The sequence below is a fragment of the Sturnira hondurensis genome, unplaced genomic scaffold (assembly GCF_014824575.4).
Source record: "Sturnira hondurensis isolate 20B ecotype Veracruz unplaced genomic scaffold, ASM1482457v3 Scaffold0006413, whole genome shotgun sequence".
Taxonomy (NCBI): domain Eukaryota; kingdom Metazoa; phylum Chordata; class Mammalia; order Chiroptera; family Phyllostomidae; genus Sturnira; species Sturnira hondurensis.
In genome coordinates this window covers 32,969,607-32,981,839 of record NW_028079044.1, presented here as the reverse complement: position 1 = coordinate 32,981,839, position 12,233 = coordinate 32,969,607, and the positions used below count along the sequence as shown (strand labels likewise).

Sequence of the window (12,233 nt, the reverse complement as noted above, 5' to 3'; positions counted from 1 at the left end):
AGCCATTGCCTGATATTTTTCATGCTTGTGTATTGTCTGAGATATCATCTCACTCCATAGACTGTCAACTGCATGACTTAGGGGCCTTTTCTGTCTTGTTCTCCTGTATCCACAGGGACCTAGGACAATGCCTGCCATTTATGGCATATGCCGTAAATACAGACTGAACGAAAGAACGAAAGTCTTTTTGTTTGAGTGAAGTTTTGGTTTTAATCTGAGTTGTAAGAACATACCTCTCAACATGCTATGTAAATGTACTCATTAAAAATATTTATAAAATGCAAGCACACTTTCAATAGCTCAAGAATAAAAGAATTTATCTCACAGAATTAGCTTCTGAAGTATAACTGAAAGTTAAAAGACTATTCATAATTTTTCCTTTTTTTCTGGAAACAGTTAAACTGTTATGTTGTCAGAAAAATATAAGGAGTCAGTTTAATGCAATCTATTTAGTTTTATACAATTCTAGCACATTCCTTCTATAAGCTATGAATCTAATTTATATATACTCTCCTGAGAAGCTAGTTGGCCTAGGCTGAAAGTTATATATTTGGTTAGAAAGTGCTTGTCCTGTAGATAAAAGTGAAAATTGTAGTGCTATAAAATTCTATCAATTTTCCCAGAATTTATTTAGTCGCTTATCTAACAAATAAGCATTGAGCTCCCACAAGGTTCCAGGCGCCTTGGCACCTGTCTAGGCCCCTGATAAATGCCAGTGAGGTAAAAAACAAATTTGGGGGAGACTTTGTGGAGTTTACATGGCAGTGGGTGTGTGTGTGTGTGTGTTGGGAGGCAGAAAATAAACTGTAAATAATAGCCATACACCCATAATATATAAATATAAATTACAAATATAAAACCCTTAAAACGTACTTGTTAGAAGGTGACCAACACCGAAAAATAACACCCACAGGGAGGGGCCCGAGGTGCTTTGTAAAGAGGTCAGGACTGACCTCCTGGAGGAGACCCCTGAGCAACACCTTGGAGGTGAGGCAGTGAGCTGCAAAGGCCCTAGCTGTGAGTAAAGAACCAGCACTGGAGGTAGTGTGGCCAAGGTGAAGTGGGAAAGAGGGACAGTGACATAACTGAGATCATAGTGGTAGTGGGTGCCACAGCCTATGAGGCCCGTAGGTCCCTGAGCAGATGTTTGGGGGCCTGCCCCAACTCCCCACGTCAGGCATATGCACTGCTCCCCGACTGCTGAGTGCTCAGCAGGCAGGAGCCGCGTGACCTGGGAGTAGCCCCCGTGCACACAGCCAATGTGCAATGTGTTGACAGATGGGAGGGTTTACAAAGCTGGTGTGCTGCCTTCTGTGGGAAGAGCTCCAGGATCCACATGCACACTAGAGCCCTGTTGCCGAGGATCAGTCCAGGTAGATGTTCCCCGAAATCACATCCTTTTCTTGACTCCTTCCTTTCCTCTATCTTGCATCCCTCCCTCCTGTAGAGCTGCTCCTGGGATTATACCTTCACTGTGTCACTGTTACAAGAATCCTCATCTCAGGCTCTGTAGAGAACCCAAACTAAGTCAGGCATTATAAGGACTTTGCTATTCTTCTATGAATGAAATGGGAGCTGCTACAGGATTTGAGACCTGACCTTGTCTGCTGATATTCAAAATCACCCATCTCATGCAAGTGTTGGGGAGAGACTGTCAGGAAGAAAAGGAGGGGAGCAGAGAGTAGGAGGCTATTATGGCAATGGAGGTAAGAGTGATGGATTGTGGCCTGGTTGCAGCAAAGGTGATGTGAAGCGATTGGCTTCTGGAGGTATTTTGAAGTAATACACAGAATATCCTGACAGTTTATGTAATATATTGGCATTAACTGTAAAGTATAATAGTGCACTCGAGGGGTTGGTTGATTAAGTGGTCAATTTGCTGAAGACCAACCTTGGCACTTCATTCTTCATAGAAGTGGTACTTCATTAGCCATTTATTTGACTTTGATTCATTGTTTCTTCACTGTAACGCTGTAGTAATTTTAAAAAGAATTATACTGAGATCAGTTTCCTTCTACTGACATCAGCTACAAAATATCTGTAAATTTTTTAAATATTTTATTTATTTTTAGAGAGAGGGGAAGGGAAAGAGAAAGAGTGAAACATCAATGTGTGGTTGCCTCCCATGTGTCCCCCACTGGGGACCTGGCCCGCAGCCCAGGCATGTGCCCCTACTGGGAATCAAACAGGTGACCCTTTGCTTCGCAGGCCTGCACTCAATCCACTGAGCTACACCAGCCAGGGCAAATATTTGTCCATTTAAAAGCCTGTGCAAAGGAATCTAAAGACTTAAGTGTAGGGGTTGCTCTGTGGGCAGAGCCACAAATGAGAATAAGTCTGCCAAGACATGATCTGCTTGGGGAGGAAAGGTGGCCAATCTCTCACAGGAACAGCCTGGAGCCTGATCCTCAGTGGGCCTTTATTGGGTTTGATTTGCATAGGAATACAGGTAAAGCTCATTAATCATTGTCAAGCAGTAATGATCAAACCATAGATAACATTCAAAGAACTATGAGGGCTTATTCTGAATCCGGGTCAGATAGCTAAACGGCCATAAAACTTTGGGGAAGCAACTTGGACCCTTATCATTTAAATTGAGAGCATTCTTAGTAAAGTAGGTTTCACAGGATTTTATGCATTCTTTCTTAGGCCTGATTGCCACGGGGAACCTGCTGTTTCCATCACAGGGTGGCACCCACCACGAGCATTGTTTCAGGCTTAAGACAGGCAGGGGAAGTAAGGCAGCCAAGAGATCAGGAGACTTCTCACAGACAGAATGAGGACTCACGCTATGTCAAAGCCAAGGAGTGAAGGTCTATCACCCTTTTTTTCTATAGCCCCCAAGTCCTTCCCTGAGTGCCCCTTCTTGACCTTGCCTGTCTTAGGTCCTCCCTCCTTTGAGGAATCTTACTCATCTTTGGCTAACCAGCCATCTGCCTGGGGCCAAACAGGATGAAGTGAAAGGGGGCAGAGGCGGGGGCCCTACAAGGAAGATACGTTTTGTCTCCTTAATAACTTATGGTTCCAAGGTCCTTTACTCAGCCTTAGCCATAGCGGGTTACAGTTTCTGAAACCAGGCAGGGTGGTTCCCAACACCTAAGGGTAGCTCACCAAGAGGACATGTTAAACCAGACATCTGATCAGAGAACCTATCTAAACCACTGGTGTTTCCTATGCTTGTCTTGGAAATGGATCTGCACCTTAGTGAGTATTTTACCTTCCACATGTTTTATGCTTCAAATATAATTCCAGAGATATTTTCTACTTTTGTCTAGATTCTACGACTTTTAATGTGGATCTACTTTGACATGAAGAAGGTTGGATCTGCTCAACCCCAGATTACAAACTACTATCAGAATTGCGTAGGTTTAAATTCTATCAAAGAGGACATTAGTAACTTGAGTGTTTACTTTCCTGCATTGTATAGAGAAGGAAGTTAGACACAAATCCTGACTGTACCTATACAAAGACAGTTTCTATTATTCTATCAAGGTGCAAAGTAGACAACAAATCACTTGTTGAATAGTAAAACATTCTTGCTCATTCCTGGTTTGACTTCTTCCCCTAATCCCACTCAATTCTCACTACACCCACTGAATGTGAAAAATTAAGGGTAAGGGTGAAATTTTATCTTCCTAAAGTACAGCATAATATCACATCCCATCTGTCCTTTAAAGGAGCAATGCACAGGGAATTAACTCAAAGAATATCACATAGGGGAAAAAATGTATATTTTTCTTCCTCATATATTTCTAGGTAAGTGAGAGGATAAAACCTTTCTAATTGAACTTTCAAAAGCTTTCATTTCCTTGAGATTCTATTCCTATTTTGCAAACTGCCTCACCAAAAATATCAAACAAAATTCTAAGAAGGAATCTCATGTTGTTAACTGCAATTTAAGTTCAGGAACTGAAATGCCATAGCTAACTCAATGAAATGTGTATACTATTAAAAATACATTTTATTGTATATCCTTAGAATTCCACTGAGATCTCTGAAGTAACTGTTAATGAAATAAAAGCATTCAGCTAATGCTGTGCTTTCAAATTAAATCCATATCTTGTTTATCAGTGTCTATGTAAGAGTCATCACTTTATGACTCACAAATAGGCACTTAATAAAAACTTTTATTGGCAACACATGAGGAAACTTTTGTTCACCCTAGTAACAGTCTTTTTACCTCCTAGCTTGATTACTTCTTGAGAAAATCTTATAAACATATTTCATTTCTAAGCCTAGTTCATTTCCTTATTAATGTCATGCTGTTTAACATGTAATTTGGTGTCTACCTTGGAACTATGCAGAATAATAGAATCTGTCTCTCTGCAGAAGCAAGCAGAGTTTATGGTTAATTGCCTTCTCTATACATTGCAGGAAATCTAACACTGATGTTCCCTTAGACATAAAAGTCTAAACCTACACAGTTCACCTGATAGTCTATAACCTTGATGTTATCAGACTTCTCCTTCCCTTACTAAGTCTTCTTATTTCCTATTGATCTTGTACACGTCTATAAGAGAGCAAGAGTCTGATTAAGTTGTCTCTCTACTGTACTTCTGTGATTCTTGGCTTAAAAACCTACCCTGAGGAATAAATTACCCTTAGCTGTTGTTTTTCCAGTGACAGGTAAAAGTATACAACAACTCTCTCTCTCTCTCTTGACTTTAAATGGTTTTTATTTTCAATTATAGTTGACTTTCTATATTGTGTTAGTTTCAGGCACACAACCCAGGGCTTAGACATTATAAAACTTACTAAGTGATAACCTTGATAAATCAAATGCCCATCTGACACCATACATAGTTATTATAATATTATTGACTATATTGCCTATGCCATAGTTTGTATTCCCAGGACTGTTTTGTAACTATAAATTTGTGCTTTTTAATCCCTTCACCTTTTTCATCCATCCCCTCAATCTCCCTCCCATTTGGTAACTGTCAAAATGTTTTCTGTATCTGTGAGTCTGTTTCTGTTCTGCGTGTTTCTTTTTGTTTTGCTTTATAGATTCCATAAGGGAAATCATATACTGCATACCTTCCTCTGTCTGACTTATTTCACTCAGCACAATACTTTCTAGGTCCATCCATGTTGTTGTAGATAGTAAAAATTTCTTTTTTACAACTGAGTCACATTCTATTGTATATATACCCCACTTCTTTAACCATTCTTCTATTGAGGCAACCTACACAGGTTGCTTCAGTATCCTGGCTATTGTGAATAATGCTGCAGTGAACATATGGATGGCTGTCTTTTAATTTAGTGTTTTGGTTTTCTTTGGATAAATACCCAGAAGTATTCACCCAGAAGTAAATACCCAGAAAGACCGGAATTGCTGGGTCCTTCTTTGTCTTTTGTTATACAGCCTTTGTTTTAAAGTCTTTTTTGTCTAATATAACTATTGCTACCCCAGCCTTTTGTTGGCTTATTTTCCTTTTCATGTAGTATCTTTTTTTTATTCCTGTACTTTCAGTCTTTGTGTGTCTTTTGATCTGGTGACTCTCTTATAGATAGCATATGTAAAGATCTTGTTTTGTTATCTACTCAGTCTCCATATGTCTTTTGATTGAAGCATTTAATCCATTTGCATTTAAAGTAATTGTTGATATGTGAGTCATCTTCCTGACTGGTCTTGGTATTTCTGTCTCAGCTGCTGATAGCAAGATGTCTTAAGGAAATGCTAAAATTGGGCACTCTGCGCCCAACTTTAAAGCCACAGCTGTCATGCCAGATGGTTGGTTCAAAGACATCAGCCTATCTGACTACAGAGAAAAATATTTGCTCTTCTTTTACCCTCTTGCCTTTACCTTCGTGTGCCCCATGGAGCTCCTTGCTTTTGGTGATAGGGCAGAAGAATTTAAGAAACTCAGTGGCCAAGTGATTGGTGCTTCTGTGGATTCTCACTTCTGTCACCTGGTGTGAATTCAACACACCCAAGAAATAAGGAGGACTAGGACCCGTGGACATTCCCTGGTGTCAGACTCCAGGATCGTCATTGCTCAGGACTAGGGGGTCTTGAAGGATGATGAAGACATCTCATTCAGGGGCCTCTTTATCACTGATGATAAATGTATCCTCCACCAGATCACCATAAACAGTCTCCTGTTGGGCACTCTGTGGACGAGACTTTGAGACTAGTTCAGGCTGTCCAGTTCCCTGACAAACACGGGGAAGCGTGCCCAGCTGGCTGGAAGCCTGGCAGTGATACCATCAAGCCTGGTGTCCAGAATAGCAAAGGATATTTCTCTAATCAGAAGTGAGCCCAAGGCCATTGTAGGGTCATGCAACAATAGACAGCATGAAAACAAAATCTCTTTTTAAAAAAAATTATTGTCGTGTTTAAAATACAAGACCTTAAACTAAGCCCAAATGTGGTCGGGGACAGGACAGGCCTTTCCTGCAGGGTTTGGGGAGGCCAGTTTTCTTCTACCGGAGAAAATGGTTTGAACTTATGGAGCAGACCAATTGATATGTACAGTAGTGTGGCATCACCTTTGACCTTTTGTAGTTTCTGTTAAACTTGCACTGAGGAAAAAAGTAACTGTTGATAGATACATATTTATTGCCATTTTATTGTTCAAATTTTTTATTTTTTTCCTTTTTCTTTTTGAAAAAGACCCTTTAACACGCTTTTAATATTGGTTTGGTGATGATGTACTCCTTTAGCTTTTTCTTGTCTGGGAAGCTCTTTATATAGCCTTCAATTCTAAGTAATAGCTTTGCTGGGCAGAGTAATCTTGGGTGTAGGTCCTTGTTGTTCATCACTTAGAATCATTTCTTGCCAATCCTTTCCGGCCTGCAAAGTTTCTGTGGAGAAATCAGCTGACAGTCTTACGGGAGCTCCCTCGTAGACAACTAACTGCTTTTCTCTTGCTGCTTTAAAGGTTCTTCGACTTTAACCTGTGGCATTTAAATTGTAATGTTTCTTGGTGTGGGCTACTTTGGGGTCATTTTGTTTGGGACCCTGTGCTTCTTGAACTTGTATGTGTATTTCCTTCCTGGATTAGAGATGATTTTCATCATTGTTTTTTCACATAGGTTTTCAATTTCTTGCCCTCTTCTCCTTCTCCTTCACCAGCACCCCTGGGATACACACATTGGAATGTTTGACATTGTCTCAGAGCCTCTTACACTATCCTCTGTTTTGGAGAGAATAATTTTTCTTTTTGCTGTTCTGATCAGATGTTTTTTGCTTCCTTAACTGCCAAATCTCTGATTGGTCCTATGCTTTATCTACTCTACTATTGATTCCCTATAATGGATTCTTCATTTCAGTTAATATATTCTTCATTTTTGACTGGTTACTTTTTATGTTTGCTATCTCTGTTTGTATATTTCCTTTGTTTTTGTTGAAGTTATCCGTAAATTCATACACTCTTTCCCTAAGTTTATTGAGCATCCTTATAACCAGCATTTTGAACTCTTTATCATAGAGATTTCTGGTCCCTTTTCTCTTTGGTTCTATTTCTGGAGTTTTGTTTTGCTGTTTTTATTTTGGGGCATGTTTCTTTGTCTTATTTTAGCTTCCCTCTCTTGCTTTGTTTCTGTGTATTAGGTAGAACTGCTGCATTCTTCATCTGTTAGGCTTGGTAGAGTGGCCTTATACAGTAGGTGTCCTGTAGGGTCCAGTGGCACAGTCTTCTTGATCATCCAAGCTGGGCACTCCAGGTGTGTCCCCCTACCCTATGGGGGCTATGTATACCCTCCTGTTATAGTTCAGCCTTGATAACTGTTGGCACCTCAGTGGAAGGGATTCATCCCCAGGCTGATTAGCTCTGAGGACTGTCTGCAACCACTTTGCAGGATCAGCTATGGAGGGACTGACCCTGTGAAGCAGGGCTTACTTCAGCAGGACTCTGGTACCAGCTGAGTCTACCCTTTGAGTGTGTTGTTTGTGAAGGTAGATAGGTGGTGATTTGATGTGATCTGAAGCTGTCCACCGGATACGCTGGCTTCAGGGCCTCCCAGAGGGTGGAGGCCAAGATCAGCTGCCACCTGTGCTCTGCCCAGGGCCACCAAGCATGAGGTACAAAGTGCTCTGCAGATGGCTGCTATTCGTGCTGGGCTTCTCGGTGCCCAAGAGAGGCCAAACAACCAAAGCTGGCTGCCACTAGTGCGAGGCCTGGGACCAGTTAGCAAAAGGTACTGGGCATGCTGAGGCCAGATGCTGCTTGTTTGAGAGATTTTAGTGAAGTTCAAAGCATGAGCCAAACAGTCTATTTATATGGAAAAGCCACTGTGAATGGCTTGTGTGGGCCTGTAAGCTGAGTGAGACAGGGGTCTCCGTGAATCACTAAGGCCAGGTAAACAGTGTTAGCTAGGTTAATGGAGACTTAGATATGGCACCTGCCTGGCAATCCCCTGGGGAGGTCTCAGAAAAAGAACAATGGCCTCTGCCAGCACTTATCTGGCAGAAAGCTGCCCCTTCAGCTCCTGCCCTGATGCCAGGCAATTCAGTTCTTTCCCAAATGTCTGTGATGCCTTTCAAGCTTTTGCCCCAGTGCTGAAGATTAGAGCAGACAAGTGCAAGGATTGTACATTCATGCATGGGTTCTTTAAGAGGAACGCCTGGGTTTTCAGGAGCCCTCCATCTTCCTCAGCCAGAACTGGCTTTTGCAACTGAAATTATAGGACTTCTCTTCCTGGCACTGGGATCGTCGTCTGGGGAGGGTCTGGGACCCCTCATTCTTCGGGGGCAACCTTCACAACCGAGACATCCCCCTGGATTTTTACCTGCCACATGCGGATGTGGGACCAGCACAGTCCTAGTCTTTACCTTCTACCAGTCTTGATGTGACTTCTTCTTTCTATGTTAGTTATAGTTCAGCTGGACTTCATGGGGTTCTGAATGATGACTGTTCTGTAGTTTAGCTATAATTTCAATGCTAAATGCAATGCAATGTTGTGGGAGTATCTGAGTACCATGCTTACCTATGCCATTGTACTGACCAGAATATCTCCCCCAACTTTCTTTGAACAGCATAGCAGAGGAGGAAGGCGGCTGGCTGAGAGAATATGAGTCAGACCAGAATAAGTTCTTCATTTTCATATAAACAAAGAGCTTGTAGGCTTCCATAGGTGAGAACAATTAATTTTGATCAAGGGAATTCGGAAGAGCGTTCAGAAAACATTTCAACTGCAGAAAGAAAGACAAACAGGATTTTAACATCCTGAACAGGGAAGAACTTTGTAGGCAGAAAATGTCATGAGCAAAAATCAGGAAGAGCCATTATTTTTGGCAACAGGGGGAGGAGGCAGAAGATGAAATTAGAAAGAAAAGCTGTTGGGTCTAGGCCATGAAAGGCATTAATTGGAAGACTAAAGAGTCTGAATTGTGGTCTGAAAAATTCTTAACTAGTATCTCTTCATATTGCTTCTGTTCTACTCTTTCTTTCCTCCCTTTTTAGGGCTGTAATTAGGTCTCCATTATACTTTATACCTAATCTCAAATCTGTAATGTTCTTGTGTGTTTTGCCTTTCTCTACTTTAATCTTTAATATTTTCTTCCTCTTGCTAGATTTGGATTTAGTTTGTGTTTCTTTTTCTAGTTCTGTAAGGTATAAAGGTAGGTATTGACTATAGATCTCCTTTTTTTAATGTATACATTGACAGCTGTGAATTTGTTTCCTGAGTACTTCTTTAATTGCATTCATAAATTTTAGTTTGTTGTGTTTTTGTTTTCATTTCTAAGTACTTTCAAATTTCTCTTATGATTTCTTCTTTGACCCTTTGGTATCCTGAGAATGTGTTTTTTAATTTCCATCTATTTGTAAATATTTCATTTTTTTGTTATTTTTTATTACTGTGTGGGTGTCCAAAAACATAGATAAGAATTGGGTTTTTAAATACATTAGTCTCTTAAATCAAGTAGAAAACAAAAAAATGGAGCTACAAACCAAAGTTACAATATAATCGTCTATATATTTACTTTAACAGAGAGATTTGTTTCTTCATAAGGCTTTCCAATATATTTGCTTTTTAAAAAAATCTTCACCTAAGGATATATTTATTGATTTTGAGAGAGAAGGAGGAGGGAGGAAGGGGGGGATGAAGAGAAAGTGTAAGAATGAGAGAGACGGAGACATTGATGTGAAAGAGAAACATTGATCGGTTTCCTCCTGTGCACACCCTGACTGGAATCGAACCTGCAGTCTTCTTGTGTATGAAATGATGCTCCAACCAACTGAGTCACCTGGCCAGGGCTTTCTGCAATTTTTATTGTATTCAGTGATACAGCTGCGACCATAACAATTCTAGCATTTCATCATCATTACTTCATCTGGTTACCAGCAGCACCCCCGATGCATTGCTGGGCTTCAGGAATGTTGTAGTGAGACCTAGAATTCACCCAGATGCTTCAGGGTCTTGCCACTGAGTAAGCTGGGAGCTGAAGGAGGAGCAGGCATTATCCAGGCCGAGAGAGGGCTGAGGGTTGGGGACAATCCACCTGTGCCAAGGCCCTGAGGTGCCCTGTGTGAAGGACTGAAGCAAGTCTGTGTGAGTTCAAGGAAACAGAGACCATCTTTCCCACCGACTCAGATTCAAGCCCTGTCATTTCTCACCCATCAATTTTTCTAAGCTGATTTTTTTAAGTATAGGGCTTGACGAAGAATTTCAGTATTGTTGCTGCTTATAATTCTGGGATTTGGCCGAATGGCTTGAAGCCCAGTTTCTCTGTCTTGTGACATGGGCTTAGGAGAGGCTGTGGAAATAATTGTACTAACTCACAGGCTTTGGGGAACTATCAGTGAATATTTATGACACACCTGACTCCCCACCCTGAGCACTACTTATCATTGTACATTGATATTTTCTGTTATGCATGTTATCTGTCCTTTTGTTCAAAGTTGATATGACAGTGGAGACAGGACAGGCTAATGTATAAGGTCACAGGCTTCACCATTGAACTTGGTGTAAGGCAATGGCTAGCTCCTCTATTTGCCTGCTGTGTGACCTTGGGTAAGTTACTTAACCTTTCTGAGCAGTATTTACTTTATCCACAAAGTGGCGAGGATGATTCTAGATAAGCTTCCAGTATATGCTTGCACATGAGACTGCTGGCCAGGAGAGTGGGAATGGAGCAGAGATGGAGAAGGTGTGGGCAAAACTGTGAACTTGCCCTTTACACATCTCTGTCCTGTTTGATTTGTCCAAGAAACATATATACTTTTTGCAAAGATGCCCCAGAAAGTGAAAAGTTTAAATGAAATGAAGCTATACCTTCCTCCTGGGCTATAGTAAGCAAAAATGAGTTATGACGTATAAAGTGATTAGAATATGGCCTGGTATGTGGTAAGTGCTGAGTGTTAGTTGTTCTAACAACTATTATTATTACTAACTATTATTATATGATTATCACTATTACTTTTCCAGCAGCTCTGCAAAATTATTAACACTAGTCTAGTAACTTCAAAAGCATCGGGATCCCCTTTAACATTGGAGGCAGGGGGCCTGGCCGCCCACGGATGCTGACAGTGGTTTGTTCCAGGTAGAAAAGGGAGATGACCCAAGGAGGTTCCAGGCCGGGTGCCAGTCCCTGGGCCACCTCATGCCATTGTCTATTGCTGCAGGCATTGCGGGCTCCTCTGCACTGATGTAAGAAGGCAGATGTGTCCCTTTAGTCTTGTGACTGGGGTCCTCTTCTCCCCAACATCTGGGGAGAAGACTGAGTCAGGGCCAGTCTCCTTCTGGGCAGAGACTGAGTCAGGGCCAACCAATGGAGCCTGTGACTGTGACTTGCAGCCTCCTCCGCCCCACTCTGCCCTGATAGGCTAGAAAACAAGGGATGAGGGTCCCAGATGCTGAGAGATGGGTGCTGGTCTTGCGGGCACCCGGGTGGATGGCTGGGTGGTGGGGCTTCTCATGGGACTTCTTTGATGCAGGCTGGGGTTCCTGAGCCCTGGCCCGGCTCAGGGGTGGGGGTGGGGTCAAGAGGGTTTGGTTTCATTGTTCAGATGAAGCCCTTAAAATAGGCGTGTAAGAATTTCTCAGGAGGGGCTCTGTAGACGTCAGGAATAACAAGGGTCTCAACCTCCAGTAACTGGGAAGAAAACTGCAGAGCAGCAGCAGCAGAGGCCCCCTGGAAGCTGAGGCCCTGGTGCATGTATTTCAGGTTCATGGCCATGCCTTGGGTTTGGGGTTCTTGAAAGGTAGGAAGAAGGAAGTGGGAAAGAGCCTGGGTGGCAGTGGGGGCTTGGGGCTGATTCCCACCTTGTGGGACCTAACATGTTGAA

At 41.9% G+C, this 12,233-nt stretch overlaps 1 pseudogene; it reads left to right on the top strand.

Annotated features, from left to right (window-relative positions):
• Positions 1-5,664: 5,664 nt before the first annotated feature.
• On the top strand, positions 5,665-6,260 carry LOC118988927 (peroxiredoxin-1-like; annotated as a pseudogene).
• The last annotated feature ends 5,973 nt before the right edge of the window (positions 6,261-12,233 follow it).